General features: G+C 44.6%; 1 protein-coding gene across 5 annotated transcripts in view; it reads left to right on the top strand.

Moving 5' to 3' along the window:
• The first annotated feature begins 299 nt into the window (after positions 1–299).
• Positions 300–17,315, top strand: part of LOC142376644 (plasma membrane calcium-transporting ATPase 1-like) — a 96,661-nt gene continuing 79,645 nt past the window's right edge. The window contains exons 1-2 of one of the 5 annotated variants that reach the window (XM_075460082.1): positions 302–503; positions 732–835. The gene's annotated coding sequence lies outside the window, so the exon portion shown is untranslated. Of the gene's footprint in view, positions 836–17,315 lie in introns of all 5 variants that reach the window. The other 4 variants (XM_075460086.1, XM_075460084.1, XM_075460083.1 and 1 more) reach the window with 4 other exon arrangements.

Here is a 17,315-nt window from a genome sequence, read left to right as displayed (position 1 = left end):
TATCTTATGCTAAACAAGTCACTTAACAGGAGTAGGCTAATGTAAGGCTAATGTAAGGCTAATAATCAACTCCATTTAAACTTAGTCTTTGATTTACCTCCCTTTGGCGGGAGTTAGCTTCCTGATTTTTTTGCTTCCTTACAAGTTTCTCGCCTGAATGTGCAGCCCGGGGCAGATTTGCTCGAGAACATGACCGTGTTTCTGCTTTATTAGCTAATTAATTCTTAAATCCACCTTAAAAACAGGGGTAATCCCGGGCCGGTCCCCTCCCTCGGTTGGTTCGCGGTCTCCAGCACGCGCTCGCAACACTCTCAGTTGCCCAGCAGCTTGTCGCGAGGCAAAGACGTTGGCTCGACCGTTGGAGATTTTTTTTTTTCTTCCTCTCCGGTTAAACTCGTTCAGGTTGACAGTGCCGGACCCAACTGAGTCCCACCCACTCCGCAGCGCTAACACACCAATAGCCCCTCATTCAGTGGATCTGCTTTTTCACCAGGAGAGGGAGGGTGAGTTTATCTTTTCCTTTTAAAAAAGGATTGATTTCTGACTTGATTCTGGATCTGGTTTGCTTTTCCGTCCTCGGCGCTGCCGCTGCGGGAACACGACCGACACTTCTAAGAATGTAAATTACTGTCAAAGAAACTGGTTTAAACGTCGGAACAAAAGCAAGTTGAAGATTTCCCCTCCCTTCCACACGGTCTGCCAGTGTGTGTTTTTCCCCTCACCCCCTGTAGTTGCCCTGTTGGGGAAATGGACAAACCCCAATGAAGACGCTGCCCCGCCGCACCGACACAACCAGAGGACGTGGTGATTTGGACGAGAATTAGCAGATTTGAAGGTAACGTCTAAAATCTCTGGGTTTTGAAACTTTTACTCGCCACGGATCTGCTTTTTTTCTCAATTCACTTGTGGATGAAAGACCGAAAAAAAACTAACCGTATTACTTTGTTGGAGACGTTTAAAGTGGAATAATTTTAACGTGTTTTTAAGGAGTCGGTCGGTGTTCCCACTTTTCCGCACTGCTCAGCATCCGGGTAACGTTCGTAACGGCTGTTTTTTTTTCTTTTATATTTTAACGTTCATAACGGCTGTTTTTTTTTTCTTTGATATTTTTCACCTTTACACCCAGTTTTTAAGCAACTAGGGGCAACATTTCGGATTATCCACAGGTGTGAACGCACGGGCAGTCCGCTCAGGCGCATTTTAACATCAGTCTCGATGTATTTTTATAAGATATTAATCTCAACAGTGTATCTTGAAAGCCCGAGGCACGGTTATATCTTCCCGTTTCTCCCCGTCCAACGTCCCGGCAGTTAGCTCGGTTACAGCCCCCGGTACGTGCCGTTTTCTCATCTGCAGTCAACGCTGAAAAAAAATCTTTGAGCCGCTGAATGTCAGTTAACGTCGCTTTTCGACAGTACTAAACGTCCGGGAAAACATACAGTGGCATTGTACCAGCAGTTTGAATTCAGCTTAACCGAAATTTATCGATAATAGCCACTCAATTTTTGATCAAACTTATGAAATGGACACGCTGTGTTTCGCTTGTGGATTTTCCAGCCAACAGACACAAAAGTTGCCATTTTTCAAAAACAAAGTATTTTGGATGTCGTAGAGGTGTGCCGAATTAAAGAGTTGTTTCGAGTGATTCATCACATGTACTTATGACCTGAAGCGTCTTATTTTTCGCCGATTTAAAGGGAGATGTCATTTAAATGGCTGCATTCTGAATGGCGCTGTCGGTGCGGGACTCCCCGGGTGACGGAGCGGCACGTATCGGCTGTTGCAGAGGTGTTGTCAGGCAGGAGTCAGACTGCCTGGGGATGGCTCCGAGTGTTTGCCTGTAATGTTTTCTTATCCGGGTGATACTTCCCTTGGAAACCAAAAGATTCCCTTTTTTCCATCCGTGAATTGCACGGCCTCTTTGTAACTTGATTATAAACGAAGCCCTTTTTTTTTTTCAGTGGGCACTGGTTGCTGCCGTTGTTTTGCGCCTGTCGGTGACATTAATTGTGTTTACTTCAGCAATCACTGTGGTGTCCTCACATTGTTGAGATGAATGCTGAGCCTTCGGGATGACCATGTTAAGCTTGTTGGAGTGGTTTCCCCACATTTGACACTCACATTGTAAATGGTGCTCAGACTGGCGGAAAAAATCGTTACAGAGTGCGTTTTTATTTTGTTTTTTAAATGAATTAATGGGAGTTTAGCATATGAAGACCCGTCCTTACATCATTTAAGGATGGGCGGATGAGCAACAGCACAGGCTCTGCTTTTTCCTTGTCTCCTCTGATTTCCTCCATCTCCTCCTCCCTTCCCTGGCTGGGTGTGTCCTGCCTTATTGCGTTAGAGAGGAGGGGGGATCCCGCATCTTGGCTCTCGGTGACTCCTCCTCAGCTTGTGACCTCCAAAGGAGGGCATAGCTCCCCCTGTTTTTTGCCTGCCCAATTTAACATGAGAGAATGTCATTGCAGAGGAAAATTTAAAGCGAGAAAACTTGTTTATTTGAATTTGAGGTGACTGTAAAGGGAGTGACGGCTCAGTGACTGCTGTTTGCTCTGTGCTCTGAACCCCAGAGCGGCACTCATTAGCTCTGAAAATTAGCCTTTTCTGTCCTTGTAAAGTCGCCTCTTAGGGATTCACTGGCGTGACATATCGAGTCTTGATGGATTCTGAGACTTGCCTGATATACATAAACACCAGATGGTCTGTTCATCATGTGAATTTGATAAACAACAATTTGATTTTTGGTTCTCTAAGGTTGTTGCGTTTGATGCTCGGGTGGATGTTGAGCACAGGTGGTTAACGGTATGCGGAGGGCTTTTCTGTGGAAGTGGCGTGCCACACAGATCCTGCAGCATCATGACTGGAGTCAGAAAAATGTTGGGATAACAGTATCTACAGCGATGGCTCGAGCTGTGTGAAATAACGCCTCTCCTCCTGGTTGTGCATTTTAATAAAAGTGAGCTTATTTTATAAAGTTAAGTAGTCTTTGCCTCGGGCGTGGTGGCCCACATCTGATATAACTAGAGCTGAAAAGATTAGTTGATTGATCTCTTATATCACTGTAAACAGCGTTGGCTTTTGAGGCTGTTGGTCGAACAAATCACCCTGAGCTCCACCGATTCAACAATAATCACTTTTACTCTTTTCACACATTTGCTGTACTAATCTGTGAGTTAGGAAAGCTCTAAGCCGGCGTTTTTGATCACGACAGTGACCAGGAGGTGCATTTCTTCATACTGAAACGTTTTGAGTCTAAATTCTTTGATCTTTGCTATTTAAAGCTCTGATTGCTTTAAGTTATAGTTGCTATATTCATGTCCCGGTGTTTCCCACTATGTGCTGGAAGTGGGTGCAGAGGATAATGGATGGATGAATCTGGTGGCTGATTTACAGGTTCTCACTGTGATTTAAACATGAGCAACTTTTAGGCCAATCCTCTGACAGTGAAAGATGGTTTATGTGGAAGTTATTCAGTCAGAACCCACTTACTGTAATTGGCTTTGGCTCCGGCACTTCGGATCAACCTCCACTATCTGCAACATGTTGTGTGGAACAGTCGCCCTAAGAGACTCAGCTGCTGGTTGCATACATTTGCTTATTATTTGCATTGCAGTGAGAGGAATAGATAATCTTGCTGCTGGCAGACCACCCTCAGTATTGGATATGTTTTATTATCCTTTATGAATAAGAGCAACAACCATTCAGAGCATTTGTTTAATGTTCTTTGCTTTGTGTGTGTTTAGGTTCAGTAAATCTGTTGCGTTCTCAGGCTGTGGGGCACTGAAGCAGTAAATGTCCAAACACAACTGAACACATCGCTCCACATCCCTCACCATGACCTGCAGTTTGGCTTCTTTCATGCAATAATCAGAAAGTGGAATACTTAGCCAAGTAATGCATCTGTTGGTAACTCGGTGAGAGAAGCTAACGTGGGATGGAACAGAGCTTCGGCCTTTTGTTTTCTTCAGAATAAAAGTTTCCAGCTTTGGTAGCTGATGTAGCGTCTCATCTGGACAAACGAGCCTTTGATTCTTTGACCCGATCCCAATCATTTAACTGACAACAATCCTTTTGTGTAGCTGCTGTGATTGAACATTGCCTCCAGTCTTTATGCTGCCCTGCAGAGCTTTTAAAAACAAGAAAATAGCTGCAGCTTATTGTGTTGTGCAGGCCTGATGCGTCTGCAGTCTGCTCCATCTTCCATTCTTTATTCACTGTGGGGCATATTTAAGCAAACCAGTGTTGTGTAAACGCATTCCAAGTGGCTCACAGCTACTGCTTCCATCATCCATATTGTTCCATAGAAATAGATGTAAATGTATTTTATTTCTACAGCCCTTTACAGACCATCCTTACGATGTACCAAAGTGCTTTACAGCAGGTAATAAATAAAGAGAAGAAGAAGTAAAAACAATAAAAAGAACAGTGAAAGCAATAAAACACAACAAAATGGAATGATTGGACGGCTGGAGCATCTGTGGACCAATGCAAACACAAAGGTGTTGCTCATTATGACGTGCACAAATCATGATGAAACAACGTTTTTAAAGTGTACTCTGTCACTAAGCTCTGTGTCCTCCCAGCTGAGGACCAACAGCGCAGTCACGTTTGCATGCAGACAGATGAGCGCTCCGTTTGTCTGCTGCTGAGGTCCTAACGACCACAGGAAGTGACGGATGCTGACTGTTCTGTTCACCTCCTGACGGAGGCTCAGGTGGCTGCGTCAGGATTCATTCCCTGCAGAAAACATCTTGGTTATATACCGAACTGATTCATGGGCCATCCCAGCCCAGTTATTGGCACATTGTTTTACGGTATTAGTCAAAGTTCTTTGATGGTGCTGAACAAAATGAGCTATTAAAAAAAATCAGCTTTTGTGATTAATGAATCTAAGACTGAGGACGGTTTAGTCGATCAGGTGAACAAATATTTGGACCTTGACTTGTTAAAATGTCACTTGGACAGCAGAAATGATGTAATTGTGAAAGGTGACTTCCTGTTTGCAGTCGACACCATCCTGTGTGATCTATTCCCCTGTTCATTCCTGAGCTCCCAGAGTGTGTCACACTTCATGGATCCTCTGTGATTTCTTTCTGTTGTTGGGACCATATAAAACTCTATATAATATATAATATTGTTACAGATCTAACTTTATCTTTTGGTTCTACATCCACATGGTTTCCCCAAACTTTTCTTTGGTTTTCACAGCTCAGATAACTGAGCACTCACTCTTCATTATTGTTTAACGGATGTTTAGAGACGTTTTCTGCCATGTTGGATGAGCGCAGAGTTGTTCGTGTGGGCAAAATGTCTAAGATGAATCGGCCAGTGGTTTCTTTGCTTGTAGCCTTTCTGTTATCATAGTTTATTCATGGTTCATTCAGTCAAAACCAAAACTTATTGGAAGAGACATGTCTAAAGGTCAGTTTGGATTTCTTTCCCAAACTCCATCAAATATTTAATTCATTCTGACAATAACGAAGTCAAACTGAACTAATCTTTAGTTGTGTTGAATCTTTATCATGATGGAGCAGATTATCTGCAGACTGGGTGGAGAAGAGATTTAAATGCAGAAGTAGAATCATGATGTACAATCTGACGCTGTGTCAAAGCATTTAATCACACGCAATAGCAATAATTTCTAATAATGACGTTTGTTCAAGGGGCTGCTCGGTGGTGTGGTGATTAGCACTGTCGCCTCACAGCGAGAGGGTTCCGGGTTCAACTCCCAGCTGGGTGGAGTCTGCATGTTCTGGTGTCTCTAAAGTTGTCCTTAGGAGTGAGTCTGTGTGGTTGTTTGTCTTGTTGGTCTCTGTGCGGCCCTGTGATGGACTGGTGGCCGGTCCAGGGTGAACCCCCCCGCTGCCCGATGCCCCAGCACCACCCTGACGCATTCGTCAGGTTAAACGGGTGTAGAAAATGGATGGATGCTTGTTCAATTACAAATGAAAGGTGTTAAATTGATCAGTATCGTTTACACGGTGTGTGTGATGGCACTGCTACCTTCATAGGGATTCCTCCACCTGTAGACCCCATTCTGCACCTGTGGCCTGCTGGTATTGCTCACAGCTGCTTTTATACAGAGCTTTTTAAAAAGGAGGGAATCCCTGCATCCAGTTTGCATGAAATATTAATGGATGCAGTGCAGCCGGGAGAAGCTCAGGCCTGCATCTAAGATCCAGATGCTCCAGTGTTGGTGGTTTTAATGGAGCTTCTTTATTTTATCATCCCTGGGGGCTAAAAGAGCTATTTATTCATTTATTTTCTCTCTTTCACCTTTAACCAGGAAACACTTTCCTTTTTCAGGAGCTTTTTCAGCAGAAAAAAATATGAATTGTAGTCGAAAATACCAGAATCAAACATCCATGTGACTTTAATCAACACGATGGCTGCGGCGTGGCGTGCACACAACCACAAACGGCAACATTAATCATGCACTGATGTACCTTCTTCATCGTAGCTCACAACATGTTTGTTAATGATGCAGAGTCAGCTGGACGCTGCAGCCTTTCCCCCCCAAAGAGTCAAACATGTCCAATCAATAAACTTCTGTCTCCAACAACAATACGATGAACAACAAGCTAATGTACATCCGAAGCAGCCGTTCTTTATGCTGACTCGGATATGAGTGCACAGGGAACACAACTCGAGTTATTTCCTCTGGTTTTCATGTGGATACAATCTGTCACATAAGCTGAAATGACTTTTCAGTTGGAACTAAGAGCTCAGCTGTAACCTTCTGAGGTTAGAAATCAGTCATTTGGTCATTTCTTTTTTTTAAATCCTGAACATGCAGTTTATTCCTGTGTTCCAGAAGTTCAAAATGCCATCCATCTTTACTCTGGAAAACAAAGAGGTCTGACACTTTTATAACTGGAATAAAAAAGGAATTGGTTCACTTCTGGAATATTTCATCTTATGTGGAAGTTTGCCTTTAACTAGAGAAAGCACCAGTGACGAGGCTCGGATCCAGCTTCCTCTTTATTAAGCCTTTAACCTCCAGATGAGTCATGGCTTTGGCTTTGGGACCGCAGCCGGTCTTTCCTCTGCTCAGAACCTCATTTCTGTTGGTTCTGTTTGGGAAATCTTCTCACAGCTGATGGATGACTGTAACTCCAGCGTCTGAGAATGTGCTCCTGACACACAGTTGCTTCCTCATTGCTGGTGTGTGCAGGTTTGATCTGTGGATGTTTGCGTGATAGACGAGGGCCCGTGCAGCAGGAGGAATGTTCAACAGCAGCTTTTTCTCTTTCTGCTCTGAGCTGCCAATTAACCGTGTGATAAGGTTTGCCGTGCCGTCAAATTTTATCAAATCTGCTTATCTGATTAGGTTCGGCTTTCATCGCATTCAAGGAACTTAAGTTCTAAATAAGTAAGTCAAAGATTCAATTCAGTCCTATAATTACGTTTGTTTGCTCGTTACAGTTTTTATTAGTGACCTAATGCACATCGACAGGTTGTGGCTCGAACCATAAAATTGGATAAGCAGCAGTAGATATGAAATGTTGATTAAATATGTATCACATTCAAATAATGCGTATGAAGAATCATTACCCCTCAGTTAACACGCTGCAGCTGCACCACATGTTTTATGAAGTGATTCTGGACACTCGCATTAAGGCGAGACACGGCCGGCAAAAACAGTGATTTTTCATGGAGTGGTTCAATTTTGAGATTTTGGGCCGGTCTACTCCTTCAACGTGTGTTCTTTCAACCTGCTATAAAGAAAACGTTAAACATAAATTAAAATGTTTATTTTATTACATTTTGTTTATTCGCGGCAGTACGTTTTTCGCCCGAATTTACCCAAAAGTTAGCATTCCAACGCGCCATGCCGAGCTTCGTCTGTTTACTGAAGTCTGTCATGACCGGTGTCGTTGGAAAGCTCCGAGTCTCCTGCACAATGATATGTCACCCAAATAACGGCACTTCCTTTCTATCAGTAACCAATCAGGAATGTCTAAAGGCGGATTTATAGCTAATGACGAAATTTCATTGGCTGCTGCTCGTTTCTGCTAACGGGATTGGCTCAGACGCATCACGTGGTGGACTCTGACGCTCCGAAAATGCCCCAAAACACCACAACTTTCAAAGAAAAAGATCTTTTATTGTATTGTATTGAACTTGTATTCTTTATTAATAAGATTATTTTATTCAATATTAGTATTACTAAGGGCCTGAGCATTTATTCCTTTTATTTATTTATGGCCTGATTTATGTGACATTATAATAAAAAAATACGGCAAAAATCAATGTTTTTTTTTTTTTTTTAGGCTATGGACGGTATGTTTTGATTTCCTAGGAGATGAAAGCAGATATCCTGAAATACCTCTGTAATTTTCTTTTCATTTTGTGTGTAAACAAAATGAAAAAAGAATTTTGCACCTGGCTTTATCATGTGTTCAGATCTATCTTCCTGAAATATATGCAAATGTGCGCATATTTAATGAGAATGCCTAATTTGCATAATTAAACATACACATTTCTAAAACTTGTAATACATTTTTTTTTCATACTTGTATAAGTAATCAACTCAGGAAGTTTCATGGTGATATCTATTATTTTAAAATATTACCCTATTCACCTGTAGTGTCTCGCCTTAAAGCTGCAGTCTGCAACTCTTTTTCAAGCATAATGCCTGGAACTGTCCGGGGATTCTGAAAGTAGTACATTAAATACCCCAATACAAAAAAAAATAGTTCTCTAGGTCCCCTATATGTCCCGCTAGGTCCCTCCAAAGCCAGCAGGTTTGTTTACAAAATTGCAGACCGGACCGGTAAAAGGTAACCAATCAGGTTACGAGCTGGGCTCTGCTGCCTGTCAATCACCGAATGTGCACGCGCGATACAAGGTAGGCTCGTCCCCACGCTTATTTATCTAGACTATTGAACTTCATTACGGGCTAGTCTACTTACTGTGTCTTCCATGATCGCAAATGACAGGTGAGTTGATGAATGAGGAGTCGTGTAGGCGCATCTGGCGTGCACGTAGACGTGCACGACTTCTCATGTGTTTTGAAGGGGCGGGACAGGAAGTTGAATAACTTTTTATTTTTCGGTTAAAAAATAAGCATTTCTTGCATTTTGCGACTACGGAGGTCACCGTTTTCAACTTCAAGCGTTCTGATAGATCATGTAAACTCTTAAAATGCCAAAAAGTAGGACTTTACGTATGACAACAACAAATCCTGCAGACTGCAGCTTTAAAGATGCACTGAAACGAATGTTCATCTATCATTCAATGAAATTTTTGTCTTTTTCTAAAACCATCAATCCAACTTGAACTAAATTTTCCGGGCATAACTGGTTAAAACGGCCATTTAAAAGTGTGAATTATGTGGCCTTTGGTGCGAAATTGGCCACATGACCGTGACGTCATAGGGTTGACTCCCTTATTTATATATTATATTTATAGTATGGCTGGCTGTGAAAACAACATACATTAGATGGACCTATATCTCATAAAGGAAACAAAATTTTGATACAAACATCAGCAGGTCGAAAGAACACACCTCTAACATTATGTGGAAAAACTTTCGTTGAATTTAAGCCACACAAATCGATTTAATATCTATATTGAAGAGGCTCTCTGCACCTCCGTATGGGTAATGGAAATGAATGAAAGTTACCATTTTCAGCACAGGATCGACGGGCACAAAACAGCCATCGCTCCTACTACACGCTGATTATTATTAAGATGTTATCAATCAAATGACACATTAGTGTATGTTTGCTGTGGTAAACTGGAAAAGATTTGAACATGCCGGTTTGGCAGATATGGCATTCTGCTGCGCTGTCTTTGACACGTTGAAACCTAACGAAGGGGCACTTTGAAATCCAGCCACTTAAAAAAACGTATGTGATAATAACATGGTTTTAATGTAAGCTTAATAAACAATGGCGTGGATTAACGGGTCGGAAATCCTCCAGTGCGCGGCCCCAGTGCGGATCCTCACGGGTCGGCGGCAGGGAGATGGGCACCCGGCCTCGGCACGACCGACAGCAGCCATCGGTAGGACTGATCCACGGAGCCTCGAATGTCGTAGCCGGCGCAATCACCAGAGAGACCAGACAGCAATTCTAGCTGGATATGTGTGTAGACCGAAGAGCAAAGCGAGCAGTCCCCTGCTTCCGAGCAGCAATTCAGGTGCAGCTATCGGCAGGCGGCAGCACGCAGTGATACGATCCACCGTGCTCTCAGCCAATAGCAGTGGTCGACACTTGCCTCTCAGAAGCGAACAGTAAGCGAACATTATTATATATAAAAAAAACAAGTCCAGTAATGTCCGATCTGGAAATTTCAGACTCACCTGTCTTCGCGCCCGAGCAGTAGTTCGAGCAGGGACAGTCTCCGTCGGCACACCAGGTCCAGCGATGTCAATAGTTGGATCAGCTAAAAGACGTCTCCTATTCCCAACCATTCCCGCGATCTTCACATTTTTAGTGAAACAGTTGTGATGGAAATGTACGGAGCACAACACGGATGTTGAGGACACTTCAAAATCACGACGATGCCTCCGTACAAACTGTATCCACCGTGCTCTTGTCTTTGCCTTCTCCTTGTCAGCCTCAGTTCCAGTAGTTTTTGGTTTGGGAAACATGTGCAGAGAGATCCCTTCAGTGAAGCTGCTGCTATTTTTGCAACTAACACCATTTGTTCCTCCAGCAACACAATATTTTCTGCCGTGCTTTGATGTCTTAGCCATAGACGCCGCCATTACAGTTAGGCCCCATCCACACGTAGCCGGGTATCTGCTAAAACGAATATATTTTTCTACTTTTGGACCTGTCATCCACATGAAAACGCATAAAAACGCACCGTAAACGAATGTTTTTAAAAACTCCGGGCAAAGTGAAGATTTTTGAAAACTCCGTTTATGCAGCTGCGTGTAGACAGAGATAACCGGAGATTTGCGTTTTCGAACGTCACAATATGCGCCAAAACAACAACAAATCTGCTTAAAAGTCTAAAGTGCGACCTTTGTTTACTGAAGAAGCATGGATGCCTTGAGAACTGTGGTGGTTATTATTGTGCAGGCGCTGTTTACAGCCTTGATTTTACACGCCCAAGTCGTACTCCTCACTCCTGTCGCTGTCGGAATTATTACGTCCTCATATCGAGGGGCAGTCCACTGTCATACGATCACCTGTCCGTGTGCTCAAAAAAGTTGCGTGCACACTTTATTATTTAGCTGACGAGGGCAGATTGCGCAAAACAGCAAATGCATTTGGGTTGTCAAGACAGGTGAAGACGCAGATGTTCGGTTATGTGTGGAAGGTGTTTTTTTTCGAAAACGAGGTGATGTGGATACAGATTTTTTTTTTATAAACGGAGGGGGGGAAACATTCGGTTTTAAAAATACCCGGCTACGTGTGGACAAGGCCTTAGACTACGAGAACTTCTGTGTTCTGTGTCAACCCTATGACGTCACGCATAAAAAATGAATTCGCACAAAAAGACAAAATGTGGCTCCTTTTGAGCCCGTTTTAACATGACTTCCCGGATAAATTATTATCCAGACAATATCTCATTTTAATCGCAAGGCTTGGGACCTTTAGAATCAGCAGCAAAAACTGTGAAATTCCAACAATTAAAATTCATTTCACAAGCACTTTAAGCTTTAATACCAGATGTGTGTGTGTGTGGGGGGGGGTGGAGTATGTTGAGTTTTACTGAATTGTATGCAAGTAAAAAAACAAAAAAAAAAAGTTTTTCATATGAGTTAAATCCCTTATTTAAAGGAAAATGGTACAAAAATCAGTTTAAGCCCCGCCCCCTAACTGTCTGCTGTGCTCAGCAAATGGGGATAACTGCAGTGTGGTGTATAACCACGTAACGTCTGTCTGCAAACCGTCTGCAACAAGAGGATGATCAATGGTCAAGGACAGAGTAAATCAGCTGCTGTGTGGGAGCTTAAACATGTTTGGGAGGTTATTGGTGCTCCATCTCACAGCCTAACATCTCTAACTGTCAAACATTAGCACAAAAACTAACTTTATCATGTTAATGTCCTAACTGCAACCATCCTAATGATGAATAAGGCTGTAAAAATATTATAAACGATGTCTTAAAGCTACTGAAAAACATTAGTTTGCTTCTTTTATTGCGTCTCTGCTCACCAACACATTCTGATGTAAAGTCCAGGCTGCGGTGCCTCGTGACACGACTTCTGCTGCAGGTCTATAACCAGTACCAAATATCTGGGACCGCATGGACCCTGCGTAGCTTTGCACCGAGGTCGGTCTTATTCAGGAAATGGATTCCGTTTAAATTCACCTCCTGCACTGTTGGGATTATTGGAAAACCTAATATTTTTGCTCTAAAGTTGGAAATCTGGACCCGGGGATGGACCTCTTTGGGAGGTTTCTCAATGTTGAGTTGAAATTTCAGTCGTGGACGTTGTCACTCGCTCTTGCATCATTAAACTTTATGTACTTTTAATGGTTGCTATGATCAAACAACCAATATTTAAAAGGTTAACTGGACGATAAGCGAGGGCACAGCAGCTGGCAGGCTGATGTCAGATGGAACTTCCTGCTTTAAAGTTTCCACAACACTGGGTGTTGTATGATAAACAGACTGAGCTCCAGGGCTGAGTAACTGTGATTCAGACTGGTGTTTGTGCAGAGTCAGGGCTCCTGCCTGCCTGCCTGCCTGCCTGTGTGTGGCTCACTTGGCATTCCTCTGCAGCATGTTAACAGCTGATAAAGATGACAGAATAAAGATAGTGTGTGTGTGTGTAAGAAGAGTTTTAACCAGCAGCATGTCGGATCTGGAACACACAGAAGAGAGCTGCAAGTCCTTTTATTCAGTTAGGGGTTCATCACTGTTTCTGCTGGATTATGTTGAGCAGAACTTCAGGGATTTGTTCTTTATAGCGCAATGAAAAAGAAATCTGCTCAGTTTAGATGCCAGTAAAATGAGTGTGTGTGTGTATATATCTCTCTGAGCTGTGCTTTGAACGGTGGGGGGGTTGTGCGTCAGGGAGTGTCTCCTCTCAGAGGCTGAGCGAGGCGTCGGTCAGAGGAAGAAGTGAGCAGATGGAGGGCAGTTTGAGAACCAACAGGAAGCAAAGGCTCAATGGTTTCCTCATGTTGTGTTGGCAACAGTCAGGATTTCACTTCCCTGTTCTCATATAGCTCAACAGGTGCTGTGTGTGTGAGAGGGAGAGAAATGGTTCAGGTCAGCTCTTCCTCTCTCTGAAATCTGCTGCTTCCTCACCTCAGAAACCTTTTTAAGATGTGAAAGGTTCATGTTAAAAGGCCTGAACCATAACCGACTTTGTTCTTGGGCTAAAACCAGCAGAGACGAGTCGGGATCAAGCTGAACGTCGCTCACTTTTTCCCCTTTTTGATCTTCTGATTGTCTGAAGCTCCACTTGAAGCTAAGAACTAAATTCAGTGTTGACGTGTCAGAAGGGGACGGAGCAGCAGTCTGTGACTTGGTCTGATGAATCGTGTTGTCAGGGCACACCCACCCACCCCAGCAGAGTAAAGGCGGATTTACAGCTGACGCGCCGCTCACGGCGCAGCCGACCCATGATGTCAGAATGACGTTTCAGGCCTGGCGCTTTGCCTTGAAAAGACGGCGCAGCGTGTTGTCGTGCACCAGTCGATATTTGTAACTCGGCTGCGCTGAGAAGGACAGACCGGATGGACCGATGTGAGACCGGCTCAGTCAGGAGGTGCGTTTGTACAGCAGCTGTACGAAACTGCAGTGAAACAGCACAGGGAGCACGTAAACTCCCAAAACTGGTGCACAGAGATGGGCAGAACTTTGGGGAAAGAGGGAGAGTTCTGTAAGAATGTGTGGAAGAAGCTACGGGACAGATACGTGAAGGCAAAGAAGAGGGCAGAGACTCTGATGCCGGGGGCTTCAGACCTTCACCTATTTTACTGAATTAAAAAAATTAAATTATCCACATACTGCAGCAGCATCATGGATGACAGTGTTCCTGCTCTTCATTGTTTTCTTCTCCACTTTCGTGGCTGTAGAGTAGCGGTAACCTTCACGTAGCAGCGCCACCTCTGTGACGGAGAAAACTGTAACTACTGGCGCATCGACTCGCGCCACAGCCGGCACAAAATCGTGACGTCATCAACACCGCTCGCACTAGCAGACGCAGCAACCATGCTAGAGGCTTTAAGATGCCCCTGCACACCTTCATGTGGGGTGCATGCCGTGATGGGTCAGGGCTGCTTTGGTCGCACCAGGGAGACCTCGCTGCTGTCTCTCTGTTACATTAGTGCATATCTTCCAAAGTTATTAAAGTAAATCAGAATATTTTTTTCATTTTCTCACCATGAGTCTGAATGTTCTGCACAGTTGATGGTTTGTCATTTTTGAGCAGAAATGTCACGTTTCCCCTCGTGTTTGCTTATTAAAAGTGAAAATACATCGTTAGAAATTATCCTGTTCTTGTTCTCTTGTGCATCTTTGAAAAAGGAGGCCAGGGGCAGTCGGTGGCGTAGTGGGTTAAGCAGCCGCCCCATGTACAGAGGCTACAGCAGCGAGGACTGTAGCCTTTCCCCTCTCTCTGCCCCCTGCTTCCTGTCTCTCTCCAACTGTCCTATCATTAAAGGAATAAAAAAGCCCCCAAAAAAAGGCCACGTGCCTTCAGTCTGCTGAGCTTTCAGCCAACCTTCCAACAACATTGTAGATCTTTTGGGAAACCCTGTGAACCATAACACTGCTGCTGTGCAGGGAGATGTTCCTGTTTTCAGCATGTGGGTGGAGCTGCTCAGCAGAACGCTGCGTCAGGTTTTGGGTGGCTGTTAGTTGGTGGGAAACCCTGCTGATGGTCAGTCCTGGTTCCCTGCTGGGGTTTGTTTCTCCTTCCCCGTCAGCAGGGAACCCTGGGACAGACCCCAACGATGTGGGACAGACCCCAACGATGTGCAGCAGGTCTGCGTCCCGCCCAGCCTCGGTCCTCCTCCGGTCTGTGAACAGGAGGGCGGGGCGGAGGAATGCGGTGTTTATGTTGGGGAGCTGGGTGGATTTCTGTTGACTGCACACAGTCCTTCATCACAGTGTGCACACACAGATATGCACAGCTCAGGTCTGACCGCACGCTCTGCCATCACAGCATTCAAATATTCAGACATGACAGAGGAGCAGGGATCTGTTTGGGAAAACCTCAGAGTTCATTCTCTGCTTCTTCTTCTTCCTGAACTGTGAATGTTAGCAGGCAGAGGTTTGGTTTTCTGACCTGTGTGTCTTCAGCACCGTCAGTCTGTGGCTGAATCATGTGCTCAGTGGAGCCGAAGTGGCTTTTTATTTCTGAGTTCACAAATAAAAACGACCGTGTGTGTGTGTGTGTGTGTGTGTGTGTGTGTGTGTGTGTGCGTGCGCACACAGAACATGTCACACTCTTTCTCGTGACTTTGACTGTGTCAGATTGTTGTTCTGCTTTCAGCAGCACAGAAGGTATAGATTTCCCTCTGTGTGCAAACTGAATGGCTTCAGTTATTTGGAAGATGTTTCTAATTAACTGGTTTCATTTCCAGTTTCTCTTGTCAACATAAGCCTCGTTCCCACTATGCAGTACGGTACGGGTCGGTTCAGAACGGTACGGGTCGGTTCAGTACGGTACGGGTCGGTTCAGTACGGGTCGGTTCAGAACGGTAAGGGTCGGTTCAGTACGGTACGGGTCGGTTCAGTACGGTACGGGTCGGTTCAGTACGGTACGGGTCGGTTCAGTACGGTACGGGTCGGGTCTCTTTGGGGTCAGCTCGCGTTCCCACTGTACAAAGGGGCCCCTCAGGGGTGGGCGGAGTGCGTGCCGAAGGGTAAATGGCAAATAACAGCAAACATCCATAATGTGGAACCAGCTCCCAGCTTCTTCAGCTTAACGCCACACCGGCTCGCGGTCCGGGTGAAACCACTCTCTGACATTTCTGCTGCAATCAGCTGGAAAACTTTTTGGTTTGGCCCAGCGCCATCGAGCTGCCGCTGCACCGCCTCCTCACCGACACCGGAGAGCAGAGCCTGGAACCGGTCCTGTGGGCTCGCTACCCCAAGCAGAAGGGCTACAGACATGGGAACGGGTTCCATGGGAACGGGTTCCATGGGACCTTTACGCTTTGGTGGTAGTGGAAACACTGAAATAAGAGAACTGGGCTGAACCGACCCGTACCGGGCTGCATAGTGGGAACGAGGCTTTAGTGAAGTGTTGTTCATAAGACCGTATTTACCTGAAGATGAACCGAATTGTTAGCCCTCACACACAGCATCGTGGCCCCTCTCATCGGTCTCTTTCATGGACAGTTCAGCTTTTCCCAAACAGAGATGAATTTTCTTTGCCATAACCGGATGCGTAGCCTGTTTATCTGACTGGGATTCAGCGTATCTCTGTGGTTCTTTGAACAAGAGCTAACTTGGATGTAACCCACTGATTAAATCTGAAGGTAACTGATGTTGAACATGTTTGCTGTCTGAATCCGCCGTTTACTTCTGAAATGATCCGCATACCAAATCATTAGTCATCCATCTTTTTAAACGGTGCTTCTTCCTGAGCTGAATCTGAAATGTCCCCCCCCCGTTGCATCGCATTCCTCCCGTGAATACGACCATCGTGCCTTCAGCTGCTTCCTGATTGGACCGTCTGATACACTCGTCCTACTCATTCACATCAATGGCAGCCTGTGTTTCCTGCATCCACATGCTCTCCGCTCTCTGACACCAAACATTCCTGGGTTTTGTGAAAAATAACTGTTCAGGCTGACACATTGTCCCACTGGTGCTCAGCCCAACAAGCAGCAGACTGTGAGGATCTCTTTCCATTCTGCTCTCAGTCACAAGATGCTCTACCAACAGTCATCTGAGGCTGAGTAACGTGCTGCTTCACTGCAGAGGACGGCTGGAGGCTGATGCTCGTCAGGCCTGTTTCACTGCACAATGGCAAACAAAAGTGCGTTCCACACAGCTGACTGGGACTCCTCCATGTCCAGTCATTTAGAGTTTTGTTTTCTGTGAGAACAAGAAACAAGGCAGTCATTTTTCTATGCAGAATCAACACGAACGACCACTTTCCTCTTCTAAAATGAACTTTTCTTCTTGTTTCTGCTCTATTTAACATACGGTGCGAGTTGTATCCATCATCAAAAACACAACAGACTTCATCAGTGCTTCTCAAACCAAAAGTTGGATGTGATGAAGGCTGATTAAGTACTTAATAACTGAGTTCAAGTCACTGACCATAAACCATAACCCACCTCTAATGTCTCAAAGGCATAAAATGCCCCAGAAATCAAAGCTTTTCTTCTATGATTAACACGAGCAACATTAACCCATGTGAGTGATCACCTGTTGGA

The sequence above is a fragment of the Odontesthes bonariensis genome, chromosome 3, assembly GCF_027942865.1.
Source record: "Odontesthes bonariensis isolate fOdoBon6 chromosome 3, fOdoBon6.hap1, whole genome shotgun sequence".
In the NCBI taxonomy this organism is placed as follows: Eukaryota; Metazoa; Chordata; class Actinopteri; order Atheriniformes; family Atherinopsidae; genus Odontesthes; species Odontesthes bonariensis.
Note: the sequence above shows the minus strand (reverse complement) of the source record. Positions and strands in the feature narration are given on the sequence as shown.